The following is a 14,919-nucleotide window of genomic DNA, read 5'->3' on the forward strand; positions in this document are numbered from 1 at the left end:
GTGCACGTACAGCAGTGTCACGGATGGTGTACAGGAAACAAGACAATACCATATAAACAATGTCTCTCTGGATCCACAACTAAGGAACAAAGGGAGACCCCTGCAATAGAGCTGCCGCTCTCCCTCACTGCTCAGCCTATGCGAACACCCCAAAGGTGGATGGCCGCATATCCACGTTCCTCGGCTATCTATTACCTGAAGACCCTACAATAGTGAAGGGACACGACCACCGGCTCCCTACACTGACACGGAGGGAGTCAGGGTCACCTGGATCCAGTAAACAGGAAAATACAAATAAATGAACAAAACTTATCTGTAGAAGACTCAGTAGTAGCATCCAGCATGCAAAAACATAAATACATAAACAGCACTTATCTGCAGACGACTGACGACTGGGAACAGCATGCACACACACTCCAGGAAGTTGTATCAGCCGCACACTACTGCATTATGGGGAGGAACTTAAAGGGTAGCGATCAGTCTGACTGCATGACAGCTGAGATAGACTAACGAGATGAGAAACTAAACCAAAACAAAGAAATTCAAGGAGGAGGATCTGAGAAGCTCCTGTGAGCGCTTCTCAGCTGTCTGGCTGTGACAGATTGCATCCCTTTAAATCCCATCCCATACTGCTTCACTTTGCGGTTTATACAACTTCCTGGAGTGTATGCATGCTGGATGCTACTACTGAGTCTTCTACAGATAAGTTTTGTTCATTCATTTGTATTTTACTGTTTGCTGGATCCAGGTGACCCTGACTCCCTCCGTATCAAGTGTAGGGAGCCGGTGGTCGTGTCCCCTCACTATTATAGGGTGTTCAGGGGTTATACAGTCGAGGTACGAGGATATGCGATCTTCTACCATTGAGAATTTTGCATAGGCTGAGCAGTTAGGGAGAGAGCCAGGTCTGTTGCAGGGCTATCCCTTTGGTTCCTTAGGTTTGGATCCAGTCAGTCGGATCTTCCTTTTGTGTCTTCTAGTTTGCTGTACACCTTCCGTGACAGTATTATAGTAGTTATATTCTCGTACATAGGAGCAGTATTATAGTAGTTATATTCTTGTACATAGGAGGCAGTATTATAGTAGTTATATTCTTGTACATAGGAGCAGTATTATAGTAGTTATATTCTTGTACATAAGAGCAGTATTATAGTAGTTATATTCTTTGAAAATTCTCTTTTTATTGAAAAGTATATTGAAAATACATACTACAACATTATGCAGTGACATATACAAAGTGGTTGATATCGTACATTGCTTTGAGTATACATAACAGCTTGAAGGACTGTAGATATGGACCTAAACAGAATTCCGTATATAAATAACAGGACAATACTAATTTCCCATTTTTCACATATAGACAGAATAATCATATCCCATTATACAAGTATTATGCAAAGGTTACAGATGCATCTTACCAGTATATAAAGGTCTTGTAGTATGACTGGTGAACATAATGACGCAGAAATAGAGGAAAAAGGGGAGGGGAAGGATATGGGGATAGGGACAAGGAATAGGGGGGAGGGAAGGATAAAGAGGAATAACCAAAAAAAAAGTAGTTATATTCTTGTACATAGAAGCAGTATTATAGTAGTTATATTCTTGAACATAAGAGCAGTATTATAGTAGTTATATTCTTGTACATAGAAGCAGTATTATAGTAGTTATATTCTTGTACAAAGGAGCAGTATTATAGTAGTTATATTCTTGTACATAGGAGGCAGTATTATAGTAGTTATATTCCTGTACATAGGAGGCAGTATTATAGTAGTTATATTCTTGTATATAGGAGCAGTATTATAGTAGTTATATTCTTGTACATAGGAGCAGTATTATAGTAGTTATATTCTTGTACATAGGAGGCAGTATTATAGTAGTTATATTCCTGTACATAGGAGCAGTATTATAGTAGTTATATTCTTGTACATAGGAGCAGTATTATAGTAGTTATATTCCTGTACATAGGGGCAGTATTATAGTAGTTATATTCTTGTACATAGGAGCAGTATTATAGTAGTTATATTCTTGTACATAGGAGCAGTATTATAGTAGTTATATTCTTGTACATAGGAGCAGTATTATAGTAGTTATATTCTTGTACATAAGAGCAGCATTATAGTAATTATATTCTTGTACATAGAAGCAGTATTATAGTAGTTATATTCTTGTACATAGGAGGCAGTATTATAGTAGTTATATTCCTGTACATAGGAGCAGTATTATAGTAGTTATATTCTTGTACATAGGAGCAGTATTATAGTAGTTATATTCCTGTACATAGGGGCAGTATTATAGTAGTTATATTCTTGTACATAGGAGGCAGTATTATAGTAGTTATATTCCTGTACATAGGAGCAGTATTATAGTAGTTATATTCTTGTACATAGGAGCAGTATTATAGTAGTTATATTCCTGTACATAGGGGCAGTATTATAGTAGTTATATTCTTGTACATAGGAGGCAGTATTATAGTAGTTATATTCTTGTACATAGGAGGCGGTATTATAGTAGTTATATTCTTGTACATAGGAGCAGTATTATAGTAGTTATATTCTTGTACATAGGAGCAGTATTATAGTAGTTATATTCTTGTACATAGGAGCAGCATTATAGTAGTTATATTTTTGTACATAGGAGCAGCATTATAGTAGTTATATTCTTGTACATAGGAGGCAGTATTATAGTAGTTATATTCTTGTATATAGGAGCAGTATTATAGTAGTTATATTCTTGTACATAGGAGGCAGTATTATAGTAGTTATATTCCTGTACATAGGAGGCAGTATTATAGTAGTTATATTCTTGTACATAGGAGCAGTATTATAGTAGTTATATTCTTGTACATAGGAGGCAGTATTATAGTAGTTATATTCCTGTACATAGGAGCAGTATTATAGTAGTTATATTCTTGTACATAGGAGCGGTATTATAGTAGTTATATTCTTGTATGTAGGAGCAGTATTATAGTAGTTATATTCCTGTACATAGGGGCAGTATTATAGTAGTTATATTCTTGTACATAGGGGCAGTATTATAGTAGTTATATTCTTGTATATAGGAGCAGTATTATAGTAGTTATATTCTTGTATATAGGAGCAGTATTATAGTAGTTATATTTTTGTACATAGGAGCAGTATTATAGTAGTTATATTCTTGTACATAGGAGGCAGTATTATAGTAGTTATATTCTTGTATATAGGAGCAGTATTATAGTAGTTATATTCTTGTACATAGGAGGCAGTATTATAGTAGTTATATTCTTAACCATATTTCTTTTTATTGAAAGAAAAATTCAGGGCCGTGACCCACACAAGACATTACATTGATGACAATATGGTACCAAATAGTATCCAGCATACATGTCAAGTGTAAGCAATACAAAACAGTTATTATCATTGACCCTAGAGTGATATCCAAGAAAAGGAAGGGGGAGGGGGAGATCAGGAAGGGAAGGAGGGGAGGGAAACAAGGAGGTGATAAATTTCTGCTCTATTATGTAAAGTTTCTATAGGCTTTCCATGGAGACCACAATTTTAGGAAGCGAGAGCGTGAGTTATTTTCCCAGTGCGCTAGCTCCTCAAAACGGTAGATCTGGTCTACTTTATCAGTCCACATAAGGAGAGTAGGTGGGGAGTCATTCTTCCACAAGAAGGGGATAAGTAATTTAGCTGCTGTGAGCAGCATCGTTGGAAGGTCATGTTTGGTGGGTGTGAGGGATTTGTTCGGACACCATAGCAAGATAAGCTTAGCATCCAGTGATATCTTAGTATTGCATATTTGATTAACTAAATCCTCAATTAAGGTCCAGAACGGTTGAATCTTTTGGCAGAGCCACCAAATATGTGACAAGGAGCCAGTGTCCAGGCCACATCTCCAACATTTTTCAGAAATTTCTGGGTTCAATTTATGCAAGAATTCAGGTGTTTTGTACCATCTACACAGGAGTTTAAAGGAATTCTCCTGAATCCTCACACAACGATTAAAGCCGTGTGAATGAGCTAATATGAACGCTTTCTCTGGCTCTGTAAGGGATATGGAGAGCTCCCGTTCCCATGAGGCCACAAAACGAAGCTCCGGGGGCAGGGAGGAAAGCATTTCTTTATACATCTGAGATAATGGCCTAAGGGGGGGTTTTGTTGCCAAGACCTTCTTTTCAAGCCAGGAGGGCGAACTACTATCAGAAAATGGTCCGATACACAATTTGGTATCTCTTTGGAAATTTGCTAGGTGGAAAAAGGGTGCTGTTTTGACCTCAGGGAGGTCCATTACTGAATCCCATTTTAAACAGCCATCCGGGAGAAGGACATCCCGCAGAGGAATATCAGCGAGCTTAGACCAAATCCCGGAGGGGTTTAACACCGTTGGATGGATGTGGCTTTGTAGTAGTCTAAGCGGCATACCAGTGTTAGGGAAATTAAAGATACGGGACTGAACCATTTTGGACCATTCCACCAACATGCCTTTCCAAACCGGGGACGTATAACAGTGATTAGCAGAGATAGGCCTAATACCCCATAAAGTAAGTAATTCTTGGTTAGACAATAGTGCATTTTCAAGACGGGAGCAAAGAGAGCTAGATTGGTGAGACATAATAGTTACGCATCTGCCTAGTTGTACAGCAGTATAATAAAGCTTCACATCTGGCATCCCAAAGCCTCCGAACCTTCTATCCCTTGTGAGGACAGAGTAAGCAATACGTGGTGACTTGCCATTCCAAAGAAAGCGTGTGAATACCCTACGTATTTCAGTAAAATATGAATTTGGAAGCCAAATAGGGAGGGATTGTAGCAAATACAGAAATTTGGGAAGGATAAAGGTCTTGATGTAATTTTTTCGTCCTACCCAAGAGACAAATGGGAGTTTCAGGTTTTGAAGATGTGTCCGGACCGTTTGAAGGAGCGGCAGGTAGTTAAGGGAAGCCAGATCTTGGACATTAGCCGAAACATGAGTACCTAAATACACAATGTCTCTGGAGGCCCAAGTGAATGGAGTAGCACGTTTAAGATCATTAATCACTGCTTGTGGACAAGAGATATTGAGAGCCATGGATTTCCCATAGTTAATTTTAAAATTCGATATAAACCCAAAATCTTCAAATATGAACAGCAATCTGGGCAAGGCTTCCCTGGGGTTTGAGGTCATGATTAAAAGGTCATCCGCGAATGCCGCAGCAACGTGTGTACAAGATCCTATTTGTAAGCCCTTTATCTCTGGGTCCATTCTTATTCTACATAAAAGGGTCTCCATCACTAAGATGAATAGTGCAGGAGATAAAGGGCATCCCTGCCTTGTCCCGTTAGTGATGTGAAATGGTGGTGACAGTGTTCCATTAACTTTGACCATGGCAGAGGGGGTCGAGTATAACGTATAAATGGCAGTAATAAATTGGTCAGGTAGGCCAAATCTCAACAGGGTCCGCGACATATAATGCCAACTGACCCTGTCGAAGGCCTTTTCCGCGTCCGTACTTACTAGCACCAAGGGCTTAGATGATCTTTTAGCCCAATTTACAAGATGAAGAAGCCTTATTGTATTTTCTGACCCCTGTCTGCCATGGACAAAACCCACCTGTTCCCCATGGACGATGTCAGGCAGCACATCCTGAAGCCTAGTGGCCAAGATCTTCGCCCACCACTTCACATCACAGTTTAGTAGAGAGATCGGCCTATAGTTGCTGCAGCATGTCGGATCCTTATTCTCCTTATGTAGGACAGTAATGTGTGCCAATAAGGAATGGGGGGCAAGGGAGCCACCAGTGAGAAGATGATTGCACAGGTTCCTGAAGCGGGGAATTAGAATATCTTTGAAGGATTTATAATAAGTGATGGGGAACCCATCTGGTCCTGGGCTTTTGCCCGAGGGGATGGACATGAGTACTTTGTGAATCTCTAGATCAGTGACAGGTCTAGTCAATTGAGATGCCTTGGCCGGGGCTATAGAAGGGAGATCTAAATTCTGTAGGAATTTATCAGTAGCTTCTGAGAGATCACTAACAGATGCACCATCTGGGGGGGGGGTAGATTGTATAGGGTCTCATAAAAAGCACAGAATGCCTTAGCTATATCCGGGGTAGATTTATGTATTTTACCTTTGGGGTCCTTAATAGAGGAAACAAAGGAGTCAGAGAACTGCTTCTTGGCAATCGCCGACATCAGTCTGTTTCCTCTATCCCCATGTGCATAGGCTTTAAATCGTGAGCGTAGGATCAGCTTTGCAGAGGTTATATTTAATAGGTTTTTTAAGTGTACTCTGGCTTCAGTTAGTTCGGTCAGGGTGCGCTTAGCCTGTGATTCCTTGTGAGAGGATTCAAGGCGAGCAATCTTCGCTAGCAAAGCGTCTAATGCCTGCGTTCTTTGCTTTTTTACATAGGCCCCTAGTGCAATTAGTTCCCCCCTTATAACTACCTTATGGGATTCCCATAGTATGGAAGGAGAAGGCGGGGAATCTGGTGTATCATTTAGCGCAAAAAATTCGGAAAGCGAGGCCTTGATTTTGCACGCGTGGGTGGGGTCCAAAATCAAGGTGTCGTTCAAACGCCATAGGCGTTCTTTTCTCTGTGGTCCGGACAGGGAGAAGTTAATGATAACAGGGGCATGATCGGATAACGTAATACTACCAATCCGGGCTCCAGAGACATTACGAATATGTGAGTCAGACAAGAACAAATAATCTAATCTATGGAATGACATCTTGGCATGTGAATAAAATGTGTAGTCTCGGCCATTGGGGTTTATAGTACGCCAAACATCAAGGACCCTCAGTTTTCTCAGGGAAGTTTTAAGCCTTTTCAAAAGCTTATAGGACACAGACGGTCTCCCCACTGACGTGTCCACTGCCGGTTCTAGAGCGACATTGAAGTCGCCTCCCAAAACTAACAGTCCATCAGAAAAAGATGACAATAAAGCGAGGGTCTGAACGAGCCATGGTACTTGGCCTCTATTAGGCGCATATAAATTGGCAAATGTAACTGGAGAGTCACCAACTACCCCCTTTACAAAAATATACCTGCCCTCAGGATCCGCTGAAGTAGCGGTATGCTTGAAGGGAAGGTTTTTGTGTATAGCTACACTGACACCTCTACTGGCGGATTCATGTGTACTATGAAACCACTGAGCAAACTTCCTGGGAGGAAGATTAGGGATTTTATTTGTCCTAAAATGTGTCTCTTGCAGGAAGGCTACCGAGACTTTATCCCTCAGAAGGAGAGAGATGGTTTGAGACCTTTTGCATGGCTCGTTCAGCCCGTGTGCGTTTAGAGAGGCGACTACAATTGAGGACATGACAATATATATACTAAGGAGAAAAAGCACATATTATCCATGGAAATATCTGAGAGAGCATAGCATATATGAGCAGGATGAGGAAAGGAGGGGAAAGGGGAACAAGTAAAATAGAATAAAATAAAATAATATAAAATGAGAAAGATAACCAACAACATGTCAGGCTGGTATAAAACCAGCTCAGATGAAATATTCATCTAGAGAAAAGTAGGTGCCTACCTATCACCATCCAAGACAGGGTTGGATTGGCGAGGGGGCAGGTAAAGCACCTTTTGGTCTACAACAAAAAGGGGAGACCAACAACAAAAAATACTTCCAGCACCGGAATCTATCCGGACATTACCCTGCAAATAGGGAAAGAAAAAGTTGCCTTCATGGAGGCAGAGTTCCAAAACAGCAGAAGAGTGTCCCGGTTAAGGTCTGACGTCTCATACATAACTCTAAGCCAAAAGTAAAAAAGTAAAAAATTGGCTCAAAAACAGAACAATCGTGAACAGGCCACTACCTTCCGCATAAAACACTATGCCGAGGGGCCGGGAGACAGTCATCTCTTATAGTAGAAAAATGAGGTAGGACCTAATATTGGCAGTCCATGTTAGCAGACAAATAGTACCAATGTCACCTTGGTTTGAGCTCAGGTAAGGGCTCCGTCCATCCTGCTGCGACTCAAACGATCTGACTTGTTTGCAGATGCCGTCTGCCAGGAGGACACACGTGGCGGGATAGGCAGGGGGCCATCTTGATCGGCTGGTAGCCACGAGGGGATCTCCACCGGAGGGACATCCAGGGACCTCCAAACTGACTCTAGGTCTGCGGGAGAGCGAACTGTAAGCAGCTTTCCATTCCTGGAGATCGCCAGCCCAAAGGGATATAGCCATCTGAACGGGGTCGACGTCTTCCTGAGGACTTCCAGTAAGGGCTTAAATAAGCGCCGCTTAGCCAGGGTAGATGGCGCTAGATCCTGGAACATCTGAATCGGCGTATTCTCATATTCTAGTACCTCCATTTCTCTTTGCCTTTTCAACAGTGCCGCGGTATCTACAAAACTTAGTAGGCCGCAAATCACGTCACGTGGCGGTTCTTGAGGTTTGGGCCTAGGGCGCAGCGCCCTGTGTATGCGCTCCACCACTATTCCCTCTGCTCTTTCCGGTTCAAGCATCATGGAAAATAACTCACGCGCCACTGTCGGCAAGGCCTCCGTCGCAATAGATTCAGGTAGGCCGCGGATGCGTATGTTGCGCCGGCGACTCCGGTTCTCCTGGTCTTCCAGTTTCAAGAAGGCATCGTTCAATAGGGCCTTGTGAGATGCTAGCACCTCTGATGCTTTGCCTTCATAGGTCAAAATGGCTTCTTGCGTGCCTTCTAATGTGACCACTCTCTGGCCTAGATGTTTTATGTCGTCTTTGATGTCCGCCAGATCTTGTTTGAGAGGCGTAAGGGCCGATTCAAGAACCCGGCGAAGGGTCCGCTCCGATAGAGGCGGATCTCTGGGCCTTCTATCTGAAATATCAGAGCCGCTGCCCGCATCAGAGAGTTCTCCTGCGTCGGAGTCATGAGCATTAGACGCCGCCATATTGGCGCCTTTCTGTGTGGCAGCTCTCGGCGTTTTCCGGAGAAACTTCTCCATCTCTGGCTGTTTGGAGTGCCGTGGGGTCGACTCTGAACTTCCTCTGATCTTCTCCTTGCCAGGTTTCCCCATAATAAAGTAAATTATAGGCTTATATAGGGTTAGTGAGCCGGAATGCTGGAGGAGCTCAAGCTCGTGCGGCCATTCAGCTGTGTGGCTAGGCTCCGCCCCCTATAGTAGTTATATTCTTGTACATAGGAGCAGTATTATAGTAGTTATATTCTTGTACATAGGAGCAGTATTATAGTAGTTATATTTTTGTACATAGGAGCAGCATTATAGTAGTTATATTCTTGTACATAGGAGGCAGTATTATAGTAGTTATATTCTTGTATATAGGAGCAGTATTATAGTAGTTATATTCTTGTACATAGGAGGCAGTATTATAGTAGTTATATTCTTGTACATAGGAGCAGTATTATAGTAGTTATATTCTTGTACATAGCAGTATTATAGTAGTTATATTCTTGTACATAGGAGCAGCATTATAGTAGTTATATTTTTGTACATAGGAGCAGCATTATAGTAGTTATATTCTTGTACATAGGAGGCAGTATTATAGTAGTTATATTCTTGTATATAGTAGCAGTATTATAGTAGTTATATTCTTGTACATAGGAGGCAGTATTATAGTAGTTATATTCCTGTACATAGGGGCAGTATTATAGTAGTTATATCCTTTTACATAGGGGCAGTATTATAGTAGTTATATTCCTGTACATAGGAGGCAGTATTATAGTAGTTATATTCTTGTACATAGGAGGCAGTATTATAGTAGTTATATTCCTGTACATAGGGGCAGTATTATAGTAGTTATATTCTTGTACATAGGGGCAGTATTATAGTAGTTATATTCTTGTATATAGGAGCAGTATTATAGTAGTTATATTCTTGTATATAGGAGCAGTATTATAGTAGTTATATTTTTGTACATAGGAGCAGTATTATAGTAGTTATATTCTTGTATATAGGAGGCAGTATTATAGTAGTTATATTCTTGTACATAGAAGTAGTATTATAGTAGTTATATTCTTGTACATAGGAGGCAGTATTATAGTAGTTATATTCTTGTACATAGGAGCAGTATTATAGCAGTTATATTCTTGCACATAGGAGCAGTATTATAGTAGTTATATTCTTGTACATAGAAGCAGTATTATAGTAGTTATATTCTTGTACATAGGAGCAGTATTATAGTAGTTATATTCTTGTACATAGGAGGCGGTATTATAGTAGTTATATTCTTGTACATAGGAGCAGTATTATAGTAGTTATATTCTTGTACATAGGAGCAGTATTATAGTAGTTATATTTTTGTACATAGGAGCAGCATTATAGTAGTTATATTCTTGTACATAGGAGGCAGTATTATAGTAGTTATATTCTTGTATATAGGAGCAGTATTATAGTAGTTATATTCCTGTACATAGGAGGCAGTATTATAGTAGTTATATTCTTGTACATAGGAGGCAGTATTATAGTAGTTATATTCCTGTACATAGGGGCAGTATTATAGTAGTTATATTCTTGTACATAGGGGCAGTATTATAGTAGTTATATTCTTGTATATAGGAGCAGTATTATAGTAGTTATATTCTTGTATATAGGAGCAGTATTATAGTAGTTATATTTTTGTACATAGGAGCAGTATTATAGTAGTTATATTCTTGTACATAGGAGGCAGTATTATAGTAGTTATATTCTTGTACATAGAAGTAGTATTATAGTAGTTATATTCTTGTACATAGGAGGCAGTATTATAGTAGTTATATTCTTGTACATAGGAGCAGTATTATAGCAGTTATATTCTTGCACATAGGAGCAGTATTATAGTAGTTATATTCTTGTACATAGAAGCAGTATTATAGTAGTTATATTCTTGTACATAGGAGCAGTATTATAGTAGTTATATTCTTGTACATAGGAGGCAGTATTATAGTAGTTATATTCTTGTACATAGGAGGCAGTATTATAGTAGTTATATTCTTGTACATAGGAGCAGTATTATAGTAGTTATATTCTTGTACATAGGAGCAGTATTATAGTAGTTATATTTTTGTACATAGGAGACAGTATTATAGTAGTTATATTCTTCTACATAGGAGCAGTATTACAGAGTTTGATTGTGGTGGGTGGTTGGAGCCATTGGCCACTACATAAGGACAGGGTTTGGTCACATTCAACAGCCAGGCCGTCTGTTCTTACTTTGAAAGGGGTATTCCCATCTGGACATAAATAGCATATTGACAGGATATGCCATACATGTCCGATAGGTGCAGGTCTCAAGAATTGAGCCCAGTCTAGTGGCCACTGTGAATAGAGGCATGGCCGAACTACATCAGGCACATCCAAAACACCCAAAATAACAGCATCTCCTTTAAATAACTGGTTATCACTGTCCCTAATTTGCCACAGAGGGCAATATATTGCACCAATTCTAAACAAAATTCCCTCTTTAGTTTGCATGTGTCCAGCTCTTTGTAATTTGTGTTACAGTTGATTTCAGACATGATCTCTGACATGAAGGCGACTCCACTAAAGCTTCTTTGTACACTGTTCTGCATCCTTAGATGCACCACTTTGTTACTGCACTCATGTCACAATTCACAGAGGTGTTTCCTTGAAAGATAGTGCCTGCAGTCTTGTGTAGGACCCCAATGTAAAGTTTCTATTAAGCTCTGCCTAAGAAAGGGCTCGATAGGAACATAGTGATGTACCATAGACTGCAGTGGTAAACTATTAGACTCTATGGTACATAAGCGATCTAATGATCACATGATCAAACCCCCTATTCCCCTGGGGAGAGGGGGGGGGGCTAAAAATTGTTTACAAAAGTAAAAAAAAGTGTTTTCAAAATACTCAAAAAAATGAAAAATCACTCCACTTTCCATATAAAAGTAGAAATGGTAAAAAAAAATGATACACTACCTTCATTCTACAGTGATACCAAATCTAGACATGGTGTTTTTCTTATGCTTTTAAAAAATGTAAATACATTTCTTTGCATACCCATATTCTGACACCCACCCATTGTTCTATTTCTGTCTACGGAGCTGTGTGACTGCTTTTATTTGGCAGGGTGATATGTAGTTTTTTATTGATACCATTTTAGGGTATGCATGACCTTTTCATCACTTTTTGTTCCTTTTTTTGGAAGCAAAACATTGAGAAAAAAAAGCAATTTGGCGGTGTTGATTTTATTTTGAGATAATATTTTCATACTTTAACAGTCATGCATCTTCAGAGGTTGTGATACCAATGATATATATCTGTTTCCACCCAATGAATGCTGTAAATATAAAACCCGCAAAACAATGGTGCAATTGTGGCACAATGCTGGAATGCTATGTGTGAACTTAACCTATGCTGCTCCGTATCTGCTCAAGATCTGACAGCAACACCGGGTCCAAACTGCAGTGACTATCTAAACAAAGACAATCCTACTTCAGCAGTATAGGTGAACCACGTGGCAAAAGAAGATGCACACCTCGGTCTTACTGCACTTGTGTCATGGTGGAAAGAGTAAACTGCTACTAAATACATGTATTCATTTGGCGAGTTGCCGCAAACGCTGCTCCTATGCTAATGAGAACCCACCCTATTTAATCCACACCTGGTTAGGCCTCATTCACACATACGTGGATTTTCACGGACTACGGTCCTGCCCAGTACACAGCGTTATTGGTTACTATGACGCCGTGCACTCAGCAGGACGTATTTTGGTCCGTGAAAATACACGTATGTGTGAATGAGGCCTTAGCAAAGAACAAATAGGCTGGGTTTCTATGGGGCCACTGGGCAGTAGTATGCCACATGACTGAGATGGTTTCCAGTACAGTAAAGCTCATGGTATGTAGGTGCTTCACCACAGCAGTCAGCGTTAAAGCACATATGTTTAGCTTGGTTTGGCCGTACTGTGTACGAGAACCCTAATAGCATACTTAATCCTTCAAGGACGAGGCCTAAAAGAGGACCTGTCACTAGATTTCACTATACAAACTGCATACATGATTACATGAATCTCTTAGACCTGATGAGGCCGGTTTACTTACTTTGAAAATCTATCTCAAAATGGCTATACAGTATAAGAAATAGACCGGTGCTCACTCGTATCTAGCAACTTCTTCAAGGTTTATTTTAACGTAGGTAGACATCACAACGTAGTGCGTCTCAGCTCTTTACGAACCTCTATTGGAACCTAGGTTTCAATATTGTATAGAGTGTTTGGGGGCAGGTAGTTAGACATTTTTTAGTCTGATAGTAGATGTACATTTAGAAAATCTGTCCTCCGTACGTACACTGCTTCCCTTATATAAAGAAGTCCACAGGGACATTTCACTAAACACACAACTTAATGACTATCACACGATTAGACACCTTTTCTAGGAAATGCTTCCCATGTGGGTGGCTGATGACATTTTTCTCGAGCATTGAGCTCAGTGTAAACAAGAATATGGGCCCATCTTACGAGTAGATACAAAACCTTTGTTGGGATTTGGTCCCAATGCTAAATGTGCCCATGAGTGTCCATTATATAAACGGAAGTCAAAAGAGGGTCTTTCGTCCACCATCTGGCCGGTATATGTCAATATACCACAAAATAAAATATGGAAATGCACAGTAAACTAAGCTTATCTGCTCTGTTGTGTGCCCTCCCTGCACTGTTCATATACGGTGTTGTGTGCCCTCCCTGCACTGCTCATGTGAGGTGTTGTGCGCCCTCCCTGCACTGCTCATGTGAGGTGTTGTGTGCCCTCCCTGCACTGCTCATGTGAGGTGTTGTGTGCCCTCCCTGCACTGCTCATGTGCAGTGTTATGTGCCCTCCCTGCACTGCTCATATACAGTGTTGTGTGCCCTCCCTGCACTGCTCATGTGCGGTGTTGTGTGCCCTCCCTGCACTGCTCATATACAGTGTTGTGTGCCCTCCCTGCACTGCTCATGTGCGGTGTTGTGTGCCCTCCCTGCACTGTTCATGTGCAGTGTTATGTGCCCTCCCTGCACTGCTCATATACAGTGTTGTGTGCCCTCCCTGCACTGCTCATGTGCGGTGTTGTGTGCCCTCCCTGCACTGTTCATGTGCGGTGTTATGTGCCCTCCCTGCACTGCTCATATACAGTGTTGTGTGCCCTCCCTGCACTGCTCTTATACGGTGTTGTGCGCCCTCCCTGCACTGTTCATGTGCTGTGTTATGTGCCCTCCCTGCACTGCTCATATACAGTGTTGTGTGCCCTCCCTGCACTGCTCATGTGCAGTGTTGTGTGCCCTCCCTGCACTGCTCATGTGAGGTGTTGTGTGCCCTCCCTGCACTGCTCATATATACGGTGTTGTGTGCCCTCCCTGCACTGCTCATGTGCAGTGTTGTGTGCCCTCCCTGCACTGCTCATGTGAGGTGTTGTGCGCCCTCCCTGCACTGCTCATATATACGGTGTTGTTTGCCCTCCCTGCACTGCTCATGTGCGGTGTTGTGTGCCCTCCCTGCACTGTTCATGTGCGGTGTTATCTTCCCTCCCTGCACTGCTCATATATACGGTGTTGTGTGCCCTCCCTGCACTGCTCATATATACGGTGTTGTGTGCCCTCCCTGCACTGCTCATATATACGGTGTTGTGTGCCCTCCCTGCACTGCTCATATATACGGTGTTGTGTGCCCTCCCTGCACTGCTCATATATACGGTGTTGTGTGCCCTCCCTGCACTGCTCATATATACGGTGTTGTGTGCCCTCCCTGCACTGCTCATATATACGGTGTTGTGTGCCCTCCCTGCACTGCTCATATACGGTGTTGTGTGCCCTCCCTGCACTGCTCATGTGAGGTGTTGTGTGCCCTCCCTGCACTGCTCATGTGAGGTGTTGTGTGCCCTCCCTGCACTGCTCATGTGAGGTGTTGTGTGCCCTTCCTGCACTGTTCATATATGGTGTTGTGTGCCCTCCCTGCACTGCTCATGTGAGGTGTTGTGTGCCCTCCCTGCACTGCTCATGTGAGGTGTTGTGTGCCCTCCCTGCACTGTTCA

This window comes from Bufo bufo, chromosome 11, assembly GCF_905171765.1.
Source record: "Bufo bufo chromosome 11, aBufBuf1.1, whole genome shotgun sequence".
NCBI classification, from domain to species: Eukaryota; Metazoa; Chordata; class Amphibia; order Anura; family Bufonidae; genus Bufo; species Bufo bufo.